The sequence below is a fragment of the Neolamprologus multifasciatus genome, chromosome 15, assembly GCF_963576455.1.
Source record: "Neolamprologus multifasciatus chromosome 15, fNeoMul1.2, whole genome shotgun sequence".
Classification (NCBI taxonomy): Eukaryota; Metazoa; Chordata; class Actinopteri; order Cichliformes; family Cichlidae; genus Neolamprologus; species Neolamprologus multifasciatus.
This window is the reverse complement of record NC_140453.1, coordinates 27,903,551-27,916,972: the sequence shown is the minus strand read 5'-3', so window position 1 is coordinate 27,916,972 and position 13,422 is coordinate 27,903,551. Positions and strand designations below refer to the sequence as shown.

General features: G+C 39.4%; 1 long non-coding RNA gene across 2 annotated transcripts; it reads left to right on the top strand.

Annotated features, from left to right (window-relative positions):
- The first annotated feature begins 8,062 nt into the window (after positions 1-8,062).
- On the top strand, positions 8,063-12,873 carry LOC146502340 (uncharacterized). 2 transcript variants are annotated; one of them, XR_014869645.1, is made up of 3 exons: positions 8,063-8,299; positions 8,757-8,831; positions 9,121-12,873. It is a non-coding gene; the product is annotated as an uncharacterized LOC146502340 (long non-coding RNA). The 2 variants fall into 2 exon arrangements; XR_014869644.1 differs by having other exon boundaries at positions 8,063-8,831.
- Positions 12,874-13,422: the final 549 nt, after the last annotated feature.

Below are 13,422 nucleotides of genomic sequence, written 5' to 3'. Positions count from 1 at the left end.
GTGATGTCATCAGACTGCATGCCACCGATTGGCTGGTCAGTAGTGTCATTCGATGAGTCATTAGAGCGGCTCATTTACGAAAATTTAAATTGCGAGTTTTTTAAACCCACCAACAAGGAAAGTGGCTACAACCCTGTGGTCTGACGAAGAGCCAGAGATCGAGCAGCAGGTATATTCTCGCCTTGACGTCCACCATTTTTGTAGCATTCGTTTTGCATATTAATTACGTCGCGGGATGCACGTTGCTACAACAACAACCAGTACTACCTAACCGCAGGTTAGGTAGTACTGGATTGTAATGGAAAACCAGTCGATCTGTGTCGAATCATGGCGATCCGTGGTGAGTTGATCCGAGTAGGTACTAATGGAAAAGGGGCTTAAGTTACCATGGCTACATATATAGCCAGGGTTTATCCTGATGTTACCTGGATAAGACAAAAATCCAGCTTAGTAGTACAGGCCTCAGATGGTAGTATAAGAGTTCTGTGGTCATGTTCTTCATTTAATAGCTGGTTTAAAAAAATGACGTGGAAGCTTTTCCATGAAATTTCAAGTGGATCTAAATGATCTTGCATATAAAATACAGCTGTGATGTGAACGTTCAACCATTAAAGCTACTATGACCACTACAGATAAAACCCCATTAATAAGCTTCCCGTCACACATAAAACAACCTCAACACCGACAGTTGGAGACTGAGTGCCAGCAGAACAACATGTAAGTGTTTTTGTCCATTTTTGTCTCAAGCTTCTGCTCCTGCCTGCTCGTCTGCTGTGCAGGCAAGTTGCAGCGTATCTCAGAACAGCGTTTGCACCGCAGCAAAGGCTAAAAGGACATGGAAGTTTCTGTCAGGTCTCATAAAAACATCAGTTTGTTGAATTTTACAGCTAAAATAAAAAACTCTCTTCTGCACTTTTGTTAATTGTCCAGTTTATTTACTTTCTTTTTAGTTTTCCTGTGCCAGCTTGCCTTTATCCAAACTGAAAGCCCTACAGGGAGTCAGGTATTCACTGTTCATTTACACTTTGTATTTTTGTCTAATGAGGTCTTCACAGGTGCAAAAGCTACACCTACATTAATGATGTTACTTTGGTATCAGTGCAGCATTCAGAAATCAGCTCTGCACCTGTGAACTCACATTGAAGCCTGATTTAGTCACGGTGGCACATGTGTACGTATACACAATCACAAGCTTGTTTTTATATACACCTGTTCAACTACTCCTTAACACAAATAATGAGCCAATCACATGGTAACAACTGTCTGGGGTATATTTTCTTGGCATACTTTGGACCACTTAGTAACTGAGCATTGTTTCAACACCACAGCACACCCACAGAATATTCTTGTCAACAATACTCTGTGGGTACTACTGGCTACTTGCAGTGTGATAATACACCATGTCACAAAAATCATCTCATGGTGGTTTGTTTGAACGTGACAGTGACTTCACTGTACTGCACTGGCCTACAGAGTCATCAGATCTAATGGAGCACATGTGGGATGTGGTAGAACTGGAGATTTGGATTGTTGCTGTACTTATGAGAAATTTGGAGCAACTGCATGATGCCTTCATGCAGTATGAACCAAGAAGTGAGGAAGCCACAGAATGCAGTCATGAGTTTCAAGCCCCACACAACTTCCTTCAGTTGAACTCAATCGCTCACTTGATACTGGGGTGGTGTAATGTCTACACCCACTGGCCCCTGTGGCAGTAATAGCCCCGTCCTTTTTTCAGTCCAGTTGTTTTCTGTCTAACAGGGTTAGATTTAGCAGGGAAATTGTTGTGTGATTGAAAAAAAGCATTTAAAAACTAAACTTTTGCCATCTGCCTCCATCTTCTCCAACATTTCCTTGGACACCATGGTTACGCATCGTTGGCTACCATGGATAGACATCCTTGGCTACCATGGTTATGCACCCTGCAACAGCGAGCTGGACACCAGCTGAACACTTGTTGGAGTCACCTTGTCTGTTTTAGATGCTCAAGGGCTCCTGCTGATGTCATTGGACTGCCAGTGTACTCAGCTCTGCATAAAACTGCACTGAAAAGGAGTTCCAACATGGTGCAAGACATTTAAATCAAATCGAACTAGTCTGAACTTCAAAAATGACTTGATAAAATAAAATTAGAACAATAAAAAACTAGACCTAATCTTTTCCCCTTGTTTATTAAAACAATTATTGAAGTACAAATAATTATTGTTTGGGTAAATAAAACAAAGAGAAATTTGACTGACTTTGCTACTGTGACACACTGTAATGTGTGTCACATTATGTGATGTAATTAAGTTTCAGGTGTAGTTTGGTTAAAGAAGGGCCTTAATTTGTGATTTTTGTTGGAGATCATGACGTGTGGTCTCTAGTTACGCCACAAGGGGGCACCTCTGTCCTATTGAGATGGTTTAGTGTGATGCTACCGCTTGCCTTCAGATATGGCAGAAGCAAGACAAGAAAACACACTACCTGTCGCCCATCTCATCATTTACCTGTTTTATTTTTTCAGGATAGTAAGTAATAAGGCCACACACGTGGGCCACATGATTAACATGCCAAACGGGTAAAACCTGACCAGCAGTTTGTCTTGGTGGGATCTGTATTGGTTTGTTTTGCTCGTTGAAATGTGTTACGGTTAAGAGAATAGGAGCTAACTTAGCTTCCCGCGTGCTGGAGTAGCCTTCGGCTTTGCCTTGTAACAACAGTACACCACGGCTCCTGTATATTTGAGTTAGTTTGTTCGCAGAGACACTTTGATGTCACTGTAATTGACTATATTAGTGTAAGAACAACTCTGATCGCTCCGCAATGTTGATGTGGAGATTTCCACTACACAAATATGCCATTAGTATATGGTACAGTGCTGGGATGTTTGTTTTATTAGTGTGGGCATGAAAGAGTGTGATTTGTAGCTCTGAGTAACAAACAACAGAGATGACTGTTTAGATTTGTGTTTATATTATTTTAAGTTTATTCTGACTTTGGGAATGTGAGACAAGGAGGTTACGACGTTTTTGAAGCTATTGTGAACACATGAATGTGTATAAATAAAGATATTGCCGAAGCAAGAGAGGAAAACACACTAACTGTCATCCATCTCATCAGTTTCCTGTTTTTCAGGACCAGATATCATCTGTTGGCTGCTTTTCTACTAGGGGCTTGTTACACGACACTTTGGGAAAAAAGTGTTTTGAGTAGCGCATTTTTTCAAGGAAATGGGAGATAGGTGCAGAGATTTATTGAAACATGCAAACCAGCTTTATTTGCAAATTGCTACAAATGTGGCAAATAAAAAAAATACATTATTTATAACATCTGAAGATCTATATGTATCATTATCATTTACTCACTGGTTCCTTTGCATACTTTAAATCCATTATACTGGCTGAGGAAAATTGCAAAAGAGGCAACTTTCATGAGTCAAACATGATACAAACGTACTTCCCTCCTAGTATTAAATGTTTATGGTCTCATATCTATATTTTTCCCTTCTCCATAATCAAACTGTGACTGAGACCACTGACAGATTGCAAAGCCTTCTAGGTGTGTTTACAGCAGCATTAGCATTTATTTTTCCTGATCCAGATGAGACATGCAGACATGAACTCTATATTAACATAGTAAAAAAGGAAGCTCAATCAGAATGCTGATCTCTGCAATTAAACTTTATTCTGCAGAACAGCTAAAACATAATGCAGCAGCCACTAACACTGATAGGCAAATTATTCATCATCCATGATAATGCAGACATTGTCAGAGGTGGATTGTTACAGCAGCACGGGTAAGATGTCTTTGTGCTATGAGATACAGGTCTGAAAAGCAGTCTCATTAGCGGAAGCAGTTGCTATGTGAATGAAGGTCAAGACACGGGCTGCCTGCATGCTGAGACGCTGAAAAGACAATAAGGCGCGATTACCAGCCTATTGCTCCCTCGCACATTGTGTTTGCCTCCAAGGCTGCTCATCTTAGTCGCTTGCGTGCCAAACACTGACCATGTAAAATGAAAAAGAGATGCAGTTCAGAGTTTTAGCTTGGCTGCACTTAAATTTCAATCTTCGCTGTATAACCTGGAGTCAATAAAGTCGTCAGCATAAGCCCTGAATCAGATCACAACAGGGTTTCCTTCTTAGTGGCACAATCAGTGACTGCCTGTGCCTTATAGCACAGGGATACGAGCCCCTCCCTGCTGTTTACCTCACAGTACTCATTTTCTGTGACATGAAGAAATATGAGGTGCAGCCTGTCAGTCGTAACCACTGGCTGTCAGACTGATTAAGCATTCTGCTGACACGGCTGAGATTGTTTATGCACTTCAGTAAAATCCATGGCTTTATGGCAGCATAAAGATAAAGTGATAGTATCAACACATCTTTTGCGTTACAATCAAAGAGTTGCATCATGTAAAACTCTTCATATGTTTAAACAGCAAATCTTCACATATGTTCAGTGGCAATAAAAGCTAGCTGTGCATACTGTGCAGCTGCCTCACTACAAACACATCACCAAAAACTGCCTGATAGCACCTGTAGAGAGGGACAAAGCATGTTTTTATTAATAAATCTATGAAAACAAATGACCATCACACGGCAAGCATCGCTACATGAGTAGAAGATGATTGCACTTTCTCTCATACATCACAGCGACTCATCTATCCAGACCCTTTTTGCTACCTTGACAAAAATGTTATTGTGGCCATTTTCTGTGTTATTTCAATACCTGATTCCAATATTAAGAAACTGTTGTGGAACTTGAAGCCGACCACTAAAACCCAGAAGTAACCACGATCCTGCTGCTTGGGCACATGGGCCATGTGTTCAGAACCGCACATTTACATGATGCTTCACTCACAGCCAGAAGTGCAACTCTGATGGTTCTCTGAGACGAATCTGTAATTTGTGAACTGATGGGTGTGTGGAAGATGAAATGAGACCAAGAAAGAAACTGCATACATGCTATTTTATTAGAAATATGGAGGACATAATTCTCCATTCTTTATAACTGCTATTAGAATTAGATTCTTCAGCTTAAGTGAAAACAGTGTTTTCCCTTTTTATAAAGAGCTACAGGCTCCTCTAAGGTCAGGATGCAACCCCAGAAAAATGCTCCATAGAGAGTTACGTCATGCAATTACTGTTGGTCCTTACCATCAATCTGCAGAGTGTCCTCAGGTGTAATCAAAAAGAAAAAAGTACAGCTCTTCAAAAAACAAGGAAGGACAAAAGGACAAACCCGAGCAAGAAAGAAAGATAGCCATCAATCAACGGCAGCAGAAAGCAGTGCAGTCTTCCTCTGCTCTGCTTGCACAGCACAAGCCACCGAGGCATGAGCACCGTGAGTAATGGCCATACTGCCCACTTATATATTGATGTATTTGTGAGGGCAATACAATTACATTTATTCCAAAGGGGATGTCACTACATCAGGAATGAACTAATATCATGAGTCTAAACCTGATCCTCACACTAACCCTTCTGTGGCTAAATCTAAAAGGTCTTCAGGGTGAGGAACAAACAACTGTAACACCAAGACAGCGTCCTCACTCGTATAAATAAATCTAGAGACAAACACACCATTTCCAAAGGCAGCCAGTCAGCATCTGACTGGAGCCAAGATGTCAAACAAAGACAACCTGGACATCAATCTCCCTCTGAAGTAAGAGATGAAGAGAAGTGTGTGTGTTATGTAAAGTATTCAGTCTAGGCATGCTGTAATGGCTTAACACAGTCAACCTGTAAGTCACATGTTCAGCCAACAGTAAGTGTGCAGCTAACCAGCCTGTCACTGCGGTCAGTGACTGTAGCTCTGCTCTGACCAGTAAAACAAAAACTCCACAAACAAACAACCAAATGACACATGAGAAATATCTTGAAACAGTTTTAGAAAAAGCATAATCCCTGAAGCAGCAGCGCTTGTCTCTTATGCTGAAGTGCTGCAACATTTGGAGTTACATGTGACAGTGTTTCCTAAAATCGGCTCCACATCAATTTCTTGTAGTTCCTGAAAATTTTCTCTGCTGCAACATTTTCTACTAACAGAAACAATAACAATACAATACAATGAATGTTTTGCATTATATGCACTTATATACACGTGCATGTCATTGTTTCTCTGTCAGTCAAGAATTTAATTCAGATCCTTTTGGGATCTCATATTTGCATTTATTTTGTCTTTTTTTGCCTTCGGGGATTTTTTTCTATTTTCATTCATTTTTCTTTCGTATTTACTCATCGTTTAGATTTAGGCAATAAAAACCACTCTTTCAGATTTACACACTACAAATTAAAAGGTTAGATTTAGTAAAATATTTCAGTTTGGAGTCAAACATGCCTCTGTACACTAACCCTGCATGCTGACAAAATACTACTTGGGAGTGACAAACCCAAATTAGCATGTTAAAGCAAACTTTGTGCTTGAATCAGTCTCCACATCAGCTCTGACAAACAGAATAAACTGAATAATAGTAGTAGTAGTAGTAGTAGTAGTAGTAGTAGTAGTAGTAGTAGTATCTTTATTTCAGACATATACAAAAAAAAAAAAAAAAAAAAACAATATATACACAAGTACACATACTTGCATTTACTCTGTGTACATACACACACGTATGTGCTCAGATAAAACAAAGAAAATAAAATAAAAAATAAATAAATAAAAATAAAAATAAATAAATCAAACAGAGTCTCAATTACATGAAATGACAATTATTAGGTCTGAAATGGAGTAGGAAGAAGTATAACATACTTATTAATCCCTACCCCATGCTTAACATTCTATTGAATCCCACTATTCACCTAATTCCCATAATCAAACTGTTTGTGTAGTAACTGTTGGTGAGACGAGTCAGTTCTGCTGGGCTGTGATGAGGATTGGTGTTTGGGACAGACAGGATGCCCACAGCTACTGGATGCTTTCTTCTACTTGGAGCCTCATCAACAAAGTGTCACCCCAGGATGGCGACCAATCACAGTCAGAGATCAGATTTAAGCTGTGACAAAAAGAGACACTTCCTGGGGCCTCGATCACACCTACAAATGGGACAGTATACCTGTTAGCATGTACAGCAGGTGTCACCAATGAAAGCACTCACAGGTGAGCAGAGATAGAAAGCGTGGGATGAGGTGAGCTACTACACTACAGATGCAGCAGAGTAAAATAACAGCAACATTTTTCCACACACAGAAATGAAAGTGCTGATCGTGTGGTCAGAGAGCATCAACCCTGTGCAAGAGTGATTTTTATTTGTACTTTGTTTTGTTCTTTTCTATCATTTTGTTGCTCGATACCTCCATCAGTCTCTCACCAGCTGTGATTAGAGACACACTACACAAACTAATCTAATGAGGACAAATGTGTTTCCTGATACATGATTAATTGAAAATAGTACCAGAGTTATGAGTTTGTGACCTTCATTTTCCAATCTGGAAAACTGTCACTTATTTTTCTGCGTTGCAGATTTATTACTAGAATAGTCCAGCTGGACTGAATGTGAGAGATGAGAGCAAAGACAAAGGGATTATTACCTCACTTAGGTTATTAACATCTCCATGTTGAATCATTCCTTTTGGCTTTCAGATATGGGGCCAGTAGGAAAAAACTCTCAGACTCTCACAAGAGTTTGGAAAAGAGGAAGCAGACTTCAGTTAATAGACTGCTCTCCTGTGGAACTAACTCCCAAGTTGAGTTTTAAGAACTAAGCACCCTTTCTACTTTTAAGACTTAAACCTTCCCTTTCTGATAAGCCTCATATTAGGGCTGGATCAGCTGATCCTGAACCGACTTGTTATGCTGCTGTGAGCCCAGACTGCCAGGGGAACATCTGATAACACCTCTCCTCCTCGCTTTCACTTCCCATGTAATCATTGCCACTAGTGCATGTTGTTAACTTTGTGCTTTCACCGTCGTGTTTACATTTTGCTTTATTCTCTGTGTTCCTGCTAAATTTTACAGGAATCTTTGTCTGTGGAGCTACATGTTGCTGATCTGTTGTTACTTATCCCACACTGTAAACCCCAACAGTCTACCTGATTTATAAAGTTTGTGGATATAACAATTTGTTTCACAAAGTTGAAACAACATAAAACTTTTCTGTTCTGTTAACGATTCAAACAGTTATAATTGTACATGGCTTAGAAGTTAAGAGTAAATACTGCTTTCTTAATTATGATTTTTGAGTAAATGTTTTTTTTCCGAGCTCCGCATGTGTACGTCATGACGTTTTCTCTCTAACCTGAACGACGTTGACAGAAAATTCTGTTCAATATGGCTGCCCTTCTCGAGCGACTGGAGAGCACATTTGGAGAAACTTGTAAGTAAAACGGAACCTTCGTTATGTTTATTTTTTCCGTAAAAAACCAAGTATATTAATATGTTGCAGCCAATAACTTGTTTTCGAATGCGCTGTTGTGTTAAAAAGCACAGACCCAGGTAGTGAATAGTTGTTCGCTGTTGTTCGCGCTCTTTTTCAAACCGATGATGTCGTTAGTTTTACAGTTTTAACCGATTAAAACACAGTTTTAATAAGAATCACACATAAAGAAAGGGTCTCAGTGATATTTTAACGACCCCTTGCCAACGCAAAAAAGTTGGCGTTTTTACAACAGCAGCCTCATTGTTCGGCAGGTTTTCTTTTCTTCTCATCAGCGTTGTTCAAAAGTGACTTAGCTAGCAGTGGCAACTTCTATCTAAAACAATTGAAATATAGCAAGGTGTTGTATATTTAGTGTGCTGATAAGGTTTTCAATATTTTTATTTTTTCTTCCAAGGCTGAAGACCGAAGACACAAAGACAGAAGAAACAGACAGACTGCAATTAATTTCAGGTGGAGACAGTAAACACAGGTGAGTTGAAAGATCTATTGAAGAGTCCTTTCTTCATGGCCATTAAAACATTTTTAGGTTAAAAGACCTGGTTTTTTTTTTTGTTTGTTTTTAATCATGCCCCTGCTTTGTCACACTGAATCATGTTGAAAAGATATATTTTTATGGCATCCCCCATTACCATTACCTTGTACTTCTTTCTACCAGTCTATTTTATTTTGTGACATTAACATCTTAAATGTACCCCGCCAGTTTAATTATTAATAGCTGTGTTAGTATTTATAATGCTTTCTTTTTTTATCATGTGCAGATCTACCAAGGGTCAGTGGCACAGTTCACCTTTTGTGGTAAGTTATAACACTTCATATGTGGTCACATAAGTAAGTTGTTTCATCAGTTGTTCAGTTCTTATAAAATAATGTTGTATAATTGTACCAAATCCCTGAGGATACATCCAATGTGTAAATCCCAATCAACAATTTTACTGTGATATTCGCTCGTGTTTAGAGAATCTCCATTATCTTTGTTACTGAGTTTTCATTTTTGTAGGGCCAAATTTGTATTAAAAATTAATATTTTCATATGATGTGAAATGACTCAATCGTTTCTAATTTTTAGAAGAAACCATTCATTAAGTCCCTTAAGGTGCAGATTTCATATATTGATAATGATAAAATTAACACAAATTAAAAGTTTCACTGATAAACACAATTTTTCCTTGCTTTGAACCCCATGTTCTATATAGATTACAGCTCTGATCTGGAGAACACTATTTTAAAATACTGTGTAGGGTTTTTGTCAAATGATTAATAAACAGACTCTTTGTCACAAGAGACAGAAAGGTTGTATCTTAAAAGAAATGTCTCCAAAATCTAGTAGAGTCCGATGTCATGCAGTTTCATGAACATGTATTCTCCCCAAAGATTGACACCTGAAAACTTTGCGTTAAATGAACTTTTCTTTTCCCTTTTTAGGAGGTGCCTGATATCAACGTGAAACGCACTGCAGTACTTCATGCCCTTCCTGTATACCTGTGGGAGGAGGACCCAGAATTCTTTAAGACATGTAATGTAAATGTATTTTTGCATCACTTAAATTCTGCCAGTGAGATAAAATGCCATGGATTTTTTAAAATACAATTGAATACCCTAGCAGCTACCAAATTGTACAAGCAAAATACCCTCTCTTTAGAAAACCCTCACACACACACACAAACACACACACAGGGTCAGGAGCAGGGCACAGGTGTATCACAGCACTTCGGCTACGCTGCAGGTGGCCCAAAAACCAGGCTGAAGTCAAGATTTAGTTTCTTTTTGAGATAAAGTCATGAAATAAAAAATTACTTTTTTTTAGAAAAATAACAAACATACAAATTATGTAGTGCAAGAAGCTAACACTTTAGCTTTAGTTAATGTACATTTTTCAAAAAAAGTAGAGTACCTTAACTCGTTACAAAGTAACCCACTACACTGCTGAATGTTTTGCTAGATTACAGGTCATGCTTGTCTCATTCTCTCAAACCAACCTTACTTATTTAATTGGGGCGATCGTGGCTCAAGAGTTGGCAGTTTGTCTTGTAATTGGAAGGTTGCTGGTTCGAGCCCCAGCTCCGACAGTCTCGGTCGTTGTGTCCTTGGGCAAGACACTTCACTTGTTGCCTACTGGTGGTGGTCAGAGGGCCCGGTGGCGCCAGTGTCCGGCAGCCTTGCCTCTGTCAGTGCGCCCCAGGGTGGCTGTGGCTACACTGTAGCTGCCATCACCAGTGTGTGGATGACTGGATGTGTAAAGCGCTATACATTACAGGCCATTTACCATTGATACTGTGTCTATTCCAGGCGGATGCATTGGATGAGTCGACCCTCATTGACACTCCAGTTGCCCTTCTCACTGTGGTTACTGACGGCCAGTCCAGTCCATTTTACTTCCTCAAGCATGGCTGTTGTGGTGAAAGGCGACTAGGTGATGCGTGATATTCCCAGATTTGCAGATGCATTTGCTTTATTGTTTGGCTTGATCTATGCTCTGCACAGTGTTGGGAAGGTTACTTTTAAAATGTATTCCATTACAGATTACATGCCCCAAAATGTATTCTGTAACGTATTCCGTTACATTACTCAATGAGAGTAACGTATTCTGAATACTTTGGATTACTTAATATATTATCATGCTGTTTACAACTACATGAATGTACTATTGCTGTGATTTATTACTGTTACTGAAGGTCCGCGGCTCCGAACCGTAGTAAAGGGACCTCTGGCTAATATGGTGGGTTCATGTCGGCTCGTAGCCGAAAACTAGCTTTACTTTGTTGTCTGAGTCAACTCTGCTAGCGAGAGACAGAGAGAGGCGTTGAAAGGCTGCTCCAACAGAACTTACTGTTTCAGAGGAAAACACGAACACGGTGTACAGTCGAGTCTTAATAGCTTACTTACAGCTGGGCTCGTCAGGCTCTCTTCTTGGCTGCAGTGGTTATTATTATATTTACATGCTTCCAGCTCCCGTTTCTGCTCGATGACAGCTCGTACTTTTCCTTTTTCTCCCTCCCTCGCTCACAGACACATAACGGGTATGGCAGTCCATTCTCCCTGCAGCACAGACTACACTGCCCATGATGCTACATTCTTTAGAGCTATACCTGTACTCTTCTGTGGAACCAGCTTCCAGTTTGGATTCGGGAGACAGACACTATCTCTACTTTTAAGATTAGGCTTAAAACTTTCCTTTTTGCTAAAGCATATAGTTAGGGCTGGACCAGGTGACCCTGAATCCTCCCTTAGTTATGCTGCAATAGATGTAGGCTGCCGGGGGATTCCCATGATGCATTGAGTTTTTCCTTTCCAGTCACCTTTCTCACTCACTATGTATTAACAGACCTCTCTGCATTGAATCATATCTGTTATTAATCTCTGTCTCTCTTCCACAGCATGTCTTTTATCCTGTCTTCCTTCTCTCACCCCAACCGGTCGCAGCAGATGGCCCCGCCCCTCCCTGAGCCTGGTTCTGCCGGAGGTTTCTTCCTGTTAAAAGGGAGTTTTTCCTTCCCACTGTCGCCAAAGTGCTTGCTCATAGGGGGTCATATGATTGTTGGGCTTTTCTCTGTATCTATGAAGCGCCTTGAGGCGACTTTTGTTGTGATTTGGCGCTATATAAATAAAATTGAATTGAATTGAATACCTGTAGCATTCTGCCTGTTAGCTTAGCACAACAACAACAACAAGGCCTCTCTCACCCAGGAAACACGCAGAGAGAGCGTCACCCTGTAACCATGGCGACCGCTGTCGCCTGGAACAACAGAACGTAGCTGTCAAACAAAACCCAAACAGTCCTGACCCGCCACAATATGAAACAGGGAAGTACCGCCGTGTAATCCATTTATTTCAACAAAGTAACTGTATTCTAAATACCACCTTTTTAAACGGTAACTGTAACGGAATACAGTTACTCATATTTTGTATTTTAAATACGTAACGGCGGTACATGTATTCCGTTACTCCCCAACACTGGCTCGGCATTTAGACGACCAAAGGAAGCTCGTTCACACATTTGCCTTTGTCCAAAATATCTTCATGGGGCTTGATGACGGCAAACCCCTGAAACCCCTGCCTACATGCTCTTAAGGAATATAAGGCAATGTTTGTTAGGACATGCACTCTGTTACTGAGCACTTTGTTTGAAGCACTTTATTTAAAGCACTTTAAGTTTACTACAGGCTTTGGGTGAATTTAACCATCAGTTTACCTAATTTTCCTATACTTGACTGCCTTATCTGGTTATTTGGAAGCTGATTGTCTTTGTACCCATTTAAAAAAAAAATAATTCATTTCTATTTAAAAAAAGTGATTAGTATTTGACTTTTTGTTTTGCATTTTTGTGTATTTTGAGAAAGTTGCCATTAGGATTGATGTCGTCCTTTGTGATTCTATAAAAAGATAAATGTTCTACACTGAATTTATAATGCTCAGTTTTTGGTGCCCATGTCCATGTTAGTGGTTTTATAAAAACATTTGTGATGTTTTTAAATTTTCATGAAAAAATGTTAAATAAACAAAATGTAAAGTAACTGAATTTCCGTACTTTTTTTTTTTTTTTAGTAGTCTACACTCAAACATTGGAACATAAATATCTTTTAATTAATAATCATATAATTTGAGTTTAGGTTGTAATATAATTGCATTGTGTTGCATCAAAATAATAAACTACAAGAAACACAAAAATATTGAAATTAAAGTATACAGTCTTTGAGTAAAGCTCAATTAATAAAATATAAAATATAATTTTACATTTTTAAGTTAACAATAAATATAAATTTTGAGTAGCCCCATACTTAGAAGAGATGAGTTTGTGTACTTAAATCTTTTGAGGTAATCAGTTTACACAAAAGTTTTGAGTTCAGTCAACTAATTCGGGTTTACAGTGCACCAGCCTGCTCGTTCTTTACAGTTTTCCTGTTTCTGCTCTCTTCTGACCCCAGTGAAACAGCCTGTCAGAGGTTTCCAGAGGTATCCTCAGTTGGCTCTTAGGGCCACTGTCCAGCAAGACAGACTTGCTGCCAACCTCAGTCTCTGGGAACATCTGTCTGCAGGTGCCAGAGTGTTTGCTGTCCAGCTTC